The sequence below is a fragment of the Myiozetetes cayanensis genome, unplaced genomic scaffold, assembly GCF_022539395.1.
Source record: "Myiozetetes cayanensis isolate MyiCay16 unplaced genomic scaffold, myiCay2020 scf16, whole genome shotgun sequence".
In the NCBI taxonomy this organism is placed as follows: domain Eukaryota; kingdom Metazoa; phylum Chordata; class Aves; order Passeriformes; family Tyrannidae; genus Myiozetetes; species Myiozetetes cayanensis.
In genome coordinates this window covers 3771143-3782913 of record NW_026087270.1, presented here as the reverse complement: position 1 = coordinate 3782913, position 11771 = coordinate 3771143, and the positions used below count along the sequence as shown (strand labels likewise).

General features: G+C 41.9%; 1 long non-coding RNA gene across 3 annotated transcripts in view; it reads right to left on the bottom strand.

Moving 5' to 3' along the window:
* Positions 1–2387: 2387 nt before the first annotated feature.
* The window catches only part of LOC126637946 (uncharacterized), a 49042-nt gene continuing 39658 nt past the window's right edge, over positions 2388–11771 (bottom strand). For all 3 annotated transcript variants that reach the window (XR_007628476.1, XR_007628475.1, XR_007628473.1), the window contains one exon: positions 2388–4960. This is a non-coding gene — a long non-coding RNA (uncharacterized LOC126637946). The remainder of the gene's footprint in view (positions 4961–11771) is intronic.

The window sequence follows — 11771 nt, the reverse complement described above, 5'->3', positions numbered from 1 at the left end:
GCAGACTAAGTGGTTTGCATGTCTAGGGAGCAATGCCTAACATGAGATGATGAAGGTTAGGTAAAATGGGTATAGTCCATGCTGAAAGCTTTAAAGTTAATTTTTACGTGTCCTCTTACTCTAAGTATATGCGTAGTCCATCGGGTGTGATTTGCATGACGGTCTTTTCACGTCTTTGGCAATGTGAAGAAGTGCTAATATGTGCTTTAGTGTCACAGATCAGGCAGTTTTAAGTTGCTTTAAATGTAAATAAGAATTATTTCTATAAATCCATTGGTATAGTGACCTATTGTTACCGAAAAATGGTCAGGGATAAGCAAAAATGTAGTGAATAAATGACTCATATGCCTAACAATTTGCAGAAGTAGAGTAAGCATGTTTATACCTTTTGCAGACAAAACTTACTCTGAAACTATAAGTGAAAGAAGTTAAACCTTTTTTTCTAAAGTAAAAATACTGTTTTGTCAGTAGATTCACATCTAGATTTGCTCCATGTCGTAACTGTTTGAGAATCAGAAACATTGGAGTCCTCTTGTGTTTATTAAGGGCTAGTGCCTTTTGTCATTTGAGGGAAAAAAAAATGGAATGGCAATGGAAGCTATTTTGCTAATGTTTTTATCTATTCTGTGACTGACATCAATAATACATAACAGTTCCATTGACATTGCATCCTGTCCAATGGACCCACTGACCTGATTCAATGTCAGCCGAAATGCCTCGTACATCATAAACATACACGAATTCTCACAGGTCCTGGAGTGCCAGGGATCCAATACTAAGCCTACAGGAGTTTGAATTCTTTTTCTCCAGTTTATATTTTCTCTTGCACTGAGAAGGAGCAACTCTATACTTCATAGAATGTAACTGGGAGACCCCTACACATCTTATGAATACATGAATGATAATGATGTCAATAGTCGTTCAGATACTCGGCTGATAAGCCTGTGGTATACAAACCCAGATAAATACCTCATACCTTGTCAGGAGAGCCTGCAAACCTGATATGTCATTCTGCCTTATTGTGCAAGAATATATGAATCATAATATTCCCATTAACATTGTACAAAGTCTGCAGTAGTTGGAGACTTCACCCAATGACAGTACAACTTTTATAAAAATATGGATAGTTAGCATGTGCCCCTGCTGTGATTTCATTGCCACTAAAAGCAAAGGGAACAGGAATGAAAAGTATTCCAAGGTTTTCCATTGGTCCCCCTGAACAGTGCACTGCAGCAGTATATATTTGTTTTACCACTGAGCCTGTTTAGCAGTCAAACTGTAGGAAATTGAATATACACTTACTGTATAAAAATGATATGCTTGGTTAGTGATACTTTAGAAGAAATAAGTGCATCAATCATAGAATAGCAGGTTGTCAAGGCTTTATGTGTAGGAAAAACACAGAACAAAGAATGTAATGCATGTTGGGCACCTTTTAACAAAAGTTTCGTGCCAAAGTTGATTTACAATGAACATTTCCCTCCCTCTTTCCTCCCAAATTCTTCTAAAGAAACGTTCAAAGAAATCTGAGCAAACTATCATGCTCTCTGTTCTGACGTGTGTGTAATTACAAGATCATCCTCATTGTGAATTTTCTGTTTGGTTGATTTAAGGAAAAAAAAAAGGTGCATACTCTTAATGCTGTTCTGTCATTCAAACTCAGAAGGGTAATTTTCCTCACAAGTTAATGGGAAGAAGACGACTTAATAATTAGCCTGGTTTAGACAGGACCAGATCCTTGACAAGGAGCAGTGCCTGCACCCAGGACGTGCCTTGGAGGCTGAGCAGTTCTCAGGGCAAGCCTGTCCACGGAGTTTCATTGTAAGTACTCTGCCCCAGAAAGGGGGCTCTGAGGTGTGCACTGCAGCTGTCCTGGGCACCATTTTTGTCCAGTGGCACACTGGTCATGCTCAATTTCCCATCAGAGCCCTCTGAGATGTGCGGACCTGACACACAGTACAAGTCTGTACAAGGCACAAGCTTTCCTGACAGCATGTGAAAACCTACAGATTAAAACTGCCACAGAGTAGTCTATTGCTATGGGCTGTTGCATCACTCTGCATGATCCAGGCCCAAAAGCATGACCCCAAGCCTGCCTCTGCCCAAATGCAAACTCACATTCTCTGTTATCAAGCACTGTAATACCTCACCTGGCAAAAAGATTTCTGGATTTTCAGCTCAGCAGCTGTTGTCTCACTCTGTTTCTTCTTTGGGGTATCCATCCACCCTCCCATGTACATGACTCCCTCCATAATACAGACCTGTGCTGCACACATACAGCTCTAGTTAGTCTGACAGTAGCTTTTGCTCCCTTCTAAGAGATCTGCTGTGGAAAGGTAATCATACATTGTAATGAAATATAACACAAAGACAAGAAAGACCCTTTTATTTCAGCAAAAGACAAAGCCATCTTTTGAAGTTCACCTTAAATATTGTTGTTACCAATACAACCATCCCAAATATCAAAATAACTGTAGTTTATTTCTGCTGTTGGCCAACATAAAGTCACATAAAATCTTCAAAATTCTATGCCTAAATTCACATTTAATTGTTTCATTGGTGTGCCCATGTAACCTCTGCTCACTACTAGGGAGAATCAAAACAAATAAACATTGATTAGGCTATCTCAAAACTACTGAAATGCACAAGTGGCTGCTCGTGCCTCATCACCCTTCTAGTTACTGTGTGTAGAACTCCCTGATTGCCATTTGTCAGCAGTGCTATAAAAGCTAGGAAAGTTCAGTGTTTCTTTCCCTTTCCAAAAGTGGAATGAGAAAAGGGGTGGGTTCAATCGATTTCTTCTACTAAGAAAAAAGTCCTGTGAGTGTTATCACAGGTTTTCTGGTCAGAGAGGGCAATCTGCATGTGATTGCAGACACCCCTGCAGCCCACGAGCAAGAGCCATGCATGGAGAAGCAATAGTCCATTTTTCATCCCAATGCCGCTTCAACTTCTGGTACTTCTCACTTGTGACTTTCTTCCACCAGATCTATTCCTGGGGAAGTTCCAAGACAGTGCTCCAAGGACAACTGTCTCCTCCAAACTCTTCATTTTTGGGGTAGCTCAGGTATGAGTCACAGCAATGACATCCTCATGTCATGTTTTTATTCCTTCACCTTAATCCATCTGGCTATGTTTGTAGAATGGAGTGAAGACAAAGTAAAAGCTCTCTATCGATTTGACTTCCTAGCATCAAGCAGTTTAGTAGCATGAAGGTTTACAAAATCTGTGTTATTTAATACATCATTGTCTGGAAAAAATAGTATTCTTAACTGAAACATAGACATCTCTTTGTGTCTCTTGACAGAGTAATTTCTAACTGGTCTCCACCTTAATCTAATTTTTGTCGATTTCATTGTTTGTAGAACCCTTTAATTTCCCTTTAAATTAAACAAACAAAACCCAAAACTTATTTTTCCAGGACCAAACAGGTACATATAAACAGATAAGCTCGTGCTGAACAAGAACGTAATGAAGATACTACTAAAACCAGAAAGCATCATCCCTGTGTGCAACTGGGAACTGAACTCTGTATCTGGAAGTATCCAAGTTAAGGGTGCAAGTAAGTGCAATTGAGATATCTTCTACAGCACAGCTTTTAAGTGGAGTTTTCACGTAATCTTAAAATATATTGTTTTGGTGAATTACCCACTGGCTCTCCTCTCCCCCTTACTTCTCAGAAGGTGTATGTTTTTGTGATTTTTCTATTTCGTTTTTATCAATTGTGTGGCCCTCATGGATTTCCTTTAGGGTTACTGCAGAACAATTGATCCAGAACACTTGTGCAAAGTGATGCAGAAAAGAAGGGAGTGGGGGGCAGGCAACTGTATCTGTATCTGTGTTTAACACCAGTTTGGACTCTAGTCTGACTGAGGACTTTTGTGACACAAACCCAACGTTTCTATCCACTGAGAAAGGGTGTTACATCTTTATAACTCTGCCAAAAGTGTGGCTAGGTGAAAACCTTCAGGTTTTTATGGTGAGGCTAATACTGCCACTAAATTCTCAAATAACATGCAGCCTACTTACAGCCCGGTGTGATCTCACAATCAATGAGGGTTTTTTTATGCTGTAAACTGATTTCTCAAAGCTGCAAAACCTTGTGCACTCAGGAAGTTCTGGACACAATCCAGTTTGCTTTCAGTAATCCTGACCGAAGCACCATGAGTTGAAGGCCTTGGAACTTGTTAGCCTTTTCTGAAAATCCTGACAGCCTAGGGAATAGGTTAATGTACAGCTGATGAGTTCTTTCTGATGTTGTAGATGTTATGAACATACATCACAGATGTATCTAGCATACAACCCTGTATGGCTGCACTGGAGGGCAGCCCTGGACAAAGGAAAAGAAAACAATGCCAAGTTGCAATACAAAGGACACAGTGATCATTTGTTGAGTCTCACCAGGACAGTCAAACTCTAGAAGATGAGAGCTCTGGGCATTTCCATCATAGAGAGCACTTCTCTGTCCAAACATAAGAGGATTTTATGAGGAATTGCCTAAGGAGGGCTACATATCTGCATGGAAATCTTATTTCTAAGTGTGCTACAAAGCATGCACTGGACTTAAATCACTTTCTGTAAGATTTGAATCTATTCATTTTGACTATCTCTTTTTCACAGATAGTGTGCCAAGCTCAATGTCTGGGAAAAGAAGTTCTGCAATACCTTAGAGCCTCAAACCCCAGTTGTGGGGTTTCAGAAAACCTCCCCAGGAAGTACCAGTTGTAGAAAGGAGCTCCAAGAGGGAGACTCTACTCATCAAATGCCCCAAGGGAACTGTGCTGCAGCCTAATTATATGAGGGGAATCTTAGAGGTATATTTATCTGGGGATGGATCCCAACACTGCATCCTGATGGATGTTGAGCAAGAGGGAGCACAGCTAAGCTGTGAGTCTGGCTCTCAGCTCTCCTGCTGCTCAGTGAGCAATTCCCGGGATGAGCAACGCTGGTACCGGTGAGCCTGAAACCAGAGAAAAACAGAGGTGTCGGAGGGGAAGTTAAATGGGTAATACTCAAAAAGTTCCTGAAAATATTAAGTACTAGTATCAAGTCATGTAACACATAGTGGCTTTTATTCTGGAACAATAGGGGATGATTCAGAAGTGATGTTGAAGCCCCTCTGCAGCACTTGTCAGGTGGCAAGTGGCATTTTTCATGTTGCTAGAAGAAGCATATTGTGTACAAACATTTCAGATTTAATCCTGCTCTTATAAAAGGGTGTTCTAATAAACACAAATAGAAAATAAAGCTTCAGTCACTGAGAATTCCAAAGATATCAAAATAGGAAAACTTAGCTTATCTGCCTAAAATGTTTGAAAGGTTCAGGTAACTTTGCCTAGATCCAGACATATTTTTTTCTCCAGGTCTTCTAGCTATTTCTGATGTGAGCTGTTACATTGTTTGTTGCTTGTCTTATTGCAGAGATAGGTTGCTATTCAGATACATATTTTTTCTTTTTGTTATCAGGGCTGATGTGATAAAAACAGGAGAGAAACAAGGTGATACAGGAGGAATATCCAGAAAGTATTTCCACACTGTGCAAGGATGAAGAATAAAAGACACGACAAGTGCTGGGTCCCTACTAAGGACTAATGTAAGATATTATTCATCAAATACTTCACACTAACTGATCCAATCTCTCTTGTCATGAGTTTATTGGCTGCAGTGCTACTTCTGAGTCAGCCCAGGTACCCAACTATGCCATAGAGTTAGTCAAGCAATACAATAATATTGTAAAAGTTGCAGGAGGTGAATGCAATTGCTGGAAATGCTATTGATGGCATTACTTATTTATTTAGTAGACAGAATTTAGAATGGGAATAAGGATTTGTCTGTCACCATCACATCAGCCATCAGTTCAGTGCTGCCCTAGGCAATGAGTATGCTGTTACTAATTTTAGTTTGTTTTGTTGTCATCCAGTCCAGATAATTTTTGAGGTTCATTTAGTTGCTGTTAATAAAAAAGAAAGACAGAAATACTGTGTACTGGCAAAGCAGGGTACTCAGAAATCCACTCTTCAAATCTCAATCCCTTCAGATTTTGCTAGTGACATGACAGCGAGTTAGTTATTTCCTTCAGAGACAGGAGCACTGACTTGACTTCTCTTCATGACTTGGTGCTTTCTCTTGGGGGACCAGTGTCACAGCCACATCCTGCAGACTGCATGGCATCTGTGCTGCCTTTGGAAAGAGCACTTCCAGTGTTGAGCACTTGAGGGTTCATACTGAAGAGGAAGAGAATGAGAGAGAATGCACTAGAGGTACTCAAAACAATGATTGAAGATGAATGAGCTGGTTCTCTGCACGTAGTCTCTATATGCTGTCATTAGAGCTAACTGGGTAGTGCTGGTGAAAGCGGGTGTTACCTTTGCTCAGATTGTGATTAAACTGCTCAATTCTCATCCATGGGAAAGTGAGGCAGAAGTTTCTGAAATTTAAAAATGCTTTACCTGTCATTTCTTTCTTTATTCGCGTGTATTTAGAGCCCAGTGAACAGAGATAGCTAAGCTGACACAAGAGGTCACTTCCTGCTCTCAATGGCTTTGGGGCACAAATTATTCACCTGCCAAAGTAATACTTTTTTCTTTCCTAGCACCATTCCTGTATTGTCACCACTGTACAGTTATTAAGTGTCTCTAAATCCCTCTGCTGCCCCATATGTTGCCTTTGATGTAGGTGATAACAGATATATCCATTTTACAAATCTGTGGTGGGTTGACCCTGGGGAGGACACCAGGTGCCCACCAAAGCTGGTTTGTCACTCCCCTCCTCAGCTGGACAGGGGAGGGAAAATATAAAGCAAGTCTTATGAATCAAGATAAGGAGAGATCAGCTCACCCATTGCCCTCAACTGCAAAACTGACTCAACTTGGAAAAAATAAACTGATTTATTACCAATCAGATCAGAGTAGGATCATGAGAAATAAAGCCAATCTTATAAAAATACCTTCCTTCATCTCTCCCTTCATCCCAGGATTAACTTTACTCCCAATTTTCTCTATCTCCTCCTCCACAGCAGCCCACGGGGACAGGGAGTGGAGGCTGTGGTGGCTGTAGTCAGTTCATCACACGTTGTCTCTGCTGCTCCTTCCTCCTCAGCGGGGAGGAATCTTCACACTCTTGCTGCTCCAGCGTGGGTCCCTTCCACAATGTGTAGTCCTTCAGGAACAGACTGCTGTCACAGGGACACAGGTCCTGCCAGCACCATCTTCCACAGGGTCACAGCCTGCTTTGGGCATCCACCTGCTCCAGTGGGGTCCTCCCTGGGCTGCAGATGAATCTCTGCTTCACCATGGACCTCCATGGGCTGCAGGGGCACAGGTGCCTCACCATGGGCTGCACCGTGGGCTGCAGCACCCGGAGCACCTCTTCCCCTTCCTTCCTCCCTGACTTGCTGTCTGCAGAGCTCTTTCTCTCATATTTTCTCATTCCTCTCTCCAGGTGCAGTTGCTGTTTCACTGCCACCATTGCTGATGGGCTCAGCCTTGGCCACCAGTGGGTCCCTCTTGGAGCTGGATACCATCAACTCCACTGGGCATGGAGGAAGTTCCTTAAGTCACTGGCTAAGGGATACATAAGTCAAAAAGGTTAGTAAAACAACAACAGGAATTTGGATTCTGGTGTACAGCTTACATCGTTAGCGTTATTGCAAAATTTAGTTTTCTTGCCATAAAATGTCCAAAAATGACAGTTTGAAAATGACAGTGATTTTTTTGTGTGCAAAACACACCTCTACAACCCCTGACAGCATCATGTGAGGATCTCAGGATGGCTCTGAACAAGCAGGATCTGCAGCGTCAGTGCAGCATCCAGGAAGCCAGCCAAAGTGGATTGCCCTGCTGGGATTGCTGTGCTGCTTCCAGGGCTTCAGGGAGACAGTGCCAGGATTTCATGGCACCGCATCATGCTCCGTGTGTGCACCCAGATCTCTGCTGGTTCGCAGCCAGGAGCTCCCAGAAGCGGCAGCACAACATGTTCACAGAAAGGGCAACGCTTCCTTTGTGCTGGGGCAGCTACAGGTTTAATTGCATGAGGAGTCTTGCCTTCATTCCATGCCAATGATTCATGGCAAGCCCAGAGGCTCTGGGAGGAGAGAGGCCCAGCTGATAGTGCAATCTGCAGAGGAGTTTCTCTTTACCCCTCTGAATGAGGAGCAAGTCTCTCCTCATCAGGTCCACATTCAGGACTATCACAAAATAAAAGTGCACGTGGGGGCAGCAGGAGAATGAAAACCAAACAGGCTGGAACTGCTGAGAGAACCTCATCTAGGCAATGTTTTTGCACCCAAGAGCTACCATGCACTAATTTGAAAGCCAGGTGAAGTACAGAATCTGCACGGCCCAGGTCCCAGCAGCTTGCAGGGTTCATTTCCTCTCGCCCATAGAATGGTGGTGGGAACCACCGGAGGTGCTGCCTTGTGTAGCAATAAGACATTTGTCACAGTCTGAGATGGAAATCCTACCTGGTATAATTATTTTATATTAAAATAGATGAAATTTTGATATGGAAATGTAGAACATTGTACATTACATTAGCCAGAGAACAGGATATTCATCTTTACTTTAATTTGTAGACTTCATAACTTTGTTTGCATTCACTACAAGATAACTACTGTACATTCCTGAAAAATGACATCTTGCCTGAAAAGACTTAACAAAAGCCACAGTGCTGATAATTTTCCTGTGGATCAGGGAGGACAGATCTCTCTGTGGTTTCACAGACATGGACCAAGGCTCGCCTTTATCATTTTCAAATAATTGTAATGCTGTCATGGCCGCACATTAAAGGAAGTTTCTCTTGATTAACTATTTTACTCAGTCATGTGAAACTTGATTTATTCTCCTGGAACAAACATAAAAAGGGCAAAAACTTCATTTGGGGAGCTTGTTTGGTTGGCAAAATGCAGACATAGTGAATGTTTTAGAAATAGGTATATGAATTTATTAATTTTTTATCTTCTGTTGCTCAACACATCTCAAATTTTTGGAGGCTGTTTGTGGGATTATACTTTGAGGCCTGAGAAACTGAAGGCAAAGCACTGAGTGATACATGTGGAGGAAGGTAGTAATGTATTGTCATTGATTATTTTGAACAGTGAGGAGGAATGTACTTCTTGGAGGACTTTGGCAGAAGGGTGAATGGTGCAGATGCAGCTGGCTGCTTTCTGGAGGGTGCTAAAGCATTAGTTTTAAATAATAAAATCTTGATCAGAATATGTCTGTATTTTGGAAGGCTCTCTGGTGCTGTGCTGGCTGAAGTTACCTGAGATGACCATGTTCAGTAAGCACTACATAGGGAACGTGATCTTATGTTAAAGACACCTTTCATCTATCACACAAAAACGTAGCAAAATCCCTGTGGCTGACAGCTGAATCTTCACATATTTGGAGCAGTAATAATACAGACTTTTAAGATCAAGAGTCTTTCCAAACTCATGATCTGCTCTTGCAGTTGTTCCCAGTCTGCTTCTGTTCTGTAGTTGAGGCAGATTTTCAGCTATGCTATACCCACAAATAAATGCAATTTCCTGTTCAGCTTACATGTTTGCACTTATAGACTTGCAATCAGGACTTCAAGACAAGTGGACTTTTCAGTTTAAAAAATGTAAAAATGCCTAATTTCAATTATTTGTAACCAAAGAAATCCTTTAAATATTCAACTTGCACCTTAGATGTGCCATCAGCATTGATTTAGGAGTCTGTGTTCCACAAATTTAATATATTTCAACAGATTAAAAAAAAAAAAGAAACAAAGCTCAACAACCTTTAACTCATGTTATAATAGTTTTAAAGAGCATTAACTGAACCACCAGGGAAAATGAAAACCTATAATCAGACAGAGTCATTACTCTATATTATGTTCTGCAAGATTTAAATCCCTGTATTAAAAAAAAAAAGTAGTAGATATTTATATTTTTGTTGTTGTTTTTCTTCCTTACCCTGGACATATGGCACTTAAAATTGTGCACAGATCCTTTGTAAAAACAGTGTGAGTTAAGCACAGAGTATTGCCCAGACATGTAGCTTTAACTGTGAAATTCTTTGCTTTGGTACCAGAGGGTGAAAGTCAAATTTTAGGTGTTAACCAAACATAGGGTGCGTCGTGGTTGTTTTGCCATCAATTTTTAACATGTGAAAAACTTGATGTCTCTTAAATAATTAACTGTTTTTAAGAAGTGTCGGAACTGTCTCCTGGTTTCCATTTGTCCTTGTGGCTCAGGCAGAGCCCTGCTCTGGAGTTGTCTCTCCTGGCTGGCTCGGGCTCCCCCCGCCCAAACTTTTCAGTGACGACAAATCATAACGGGTTTGGAAATGAATCGATTCGCGAGGCCTCTTGCCAGAGGTCAAATTTGCAATTGCATGGAAATGTTAAGGTGCAATTGCTTCAGGCTTTAATGAACTCCAAAAAGAAATATGCAGGCCTGTGAAGCTCATCCATTAGATCCTGACCTACAAATGGCAAGGAATAACAGCAAGGCAACCAAGAGGTGTGCTGACTAAGGGAATTACCTTGATACAATTAGTTTTACATGTTTTGGCATTTAATCGTGGCGTGCAGGTAAAAGGGAGAGCGCACAGAAATTGCGGGTTACGGTAAGAATAGTGCTGCCGATGATGTGCAGATTTTCTCCTGCTCTCCCTCGCCCTCAGCAGCAGCAGAGACAGCTCTCCTCCAGCTTTGGGAAGAAAAGGGTGGCAGTCCTTGGAAGGTGCAGGGGGATGCACACCCTAAAAGGCAGCTCACCCTGGCCCCAAGGATGAGCAGCAGATGGGAACTACCCTGGTCAAGGAAATGGGGACAGGGCAGTGTTTCTTCTTAGAACTCCTGCCATCCCAAGAACAGGGAAGACCAAAAATAGGACTAATTTGAAGAGCTATTAATAGATTGCACAAACCAACCTGAGAACAAAAAGAAAAGTAATCACAGTCCAAATGAATTAGCAGGTCTTTCTAAGGAGATGACAGAAGGAAAGTTTATTTTGTTTATGGTGTTGGTGTTGTATTGTAGAAATTATATTCAGCCTTCTTTTCACAGTAAAAATTCCCAGCTTGCCTAAGACCCTTGAGATTTTAATTTAAAAAGTTGTTACCAGACATGGACCAGAGATAAACACCCCTGTCTGAGTACACGTTAATTGCTGGCCGCTGGAGGCAAGTGTCTGATCCAAGTATCTCAGCTAAGCTCTCCCCTCTAATGAGACAAACTTCCCACAGTCCAGGAGAGCCAAAAAATCCAGCCCTGAACGTGCAACTCCTCCTGACCTCGAGTTGTCAGGCTGGAAATTGTCCACGTCCACTTCCATGCTGTTTTGTGAGGCTTGTGCCCTGATGTTGGGATGGAGGAATGCTGTGAAGGGATCTGGCATGTTTCAGTGCCAGGTACAAAACAAACACACAAACAAGCAAATAAATAAATAAATAAACACAGTTCTCATTTGGCACAAACCTCCTAGCAACATAAATAATCAAAACCTGATTAACAAACTGGTCAGTTTAAAATGAAAGTAATGATCTTCCCTTGCCTTCCTGCTCCCATCAGGATGATCACAAAAGGTTATCTGTTTCAATAAATTAATTAGAGTCATCAAGCTGGCTTGTTTGCCAAGGGGAGGGTTTGTTTTTTTGTGACCCGAGGGCAGCTTCCCAGGATATCTTTCCCTCAGAGGTGCCACCCAGCCAGTGGTTCGGCTAGGGCACTTCCAGAGGGGTCAGTGCAGGGCTCAGGGCCAGTGCTCAGCCAGAACAGCAAAGCCCTGGCAGGGCTGGCTGGGC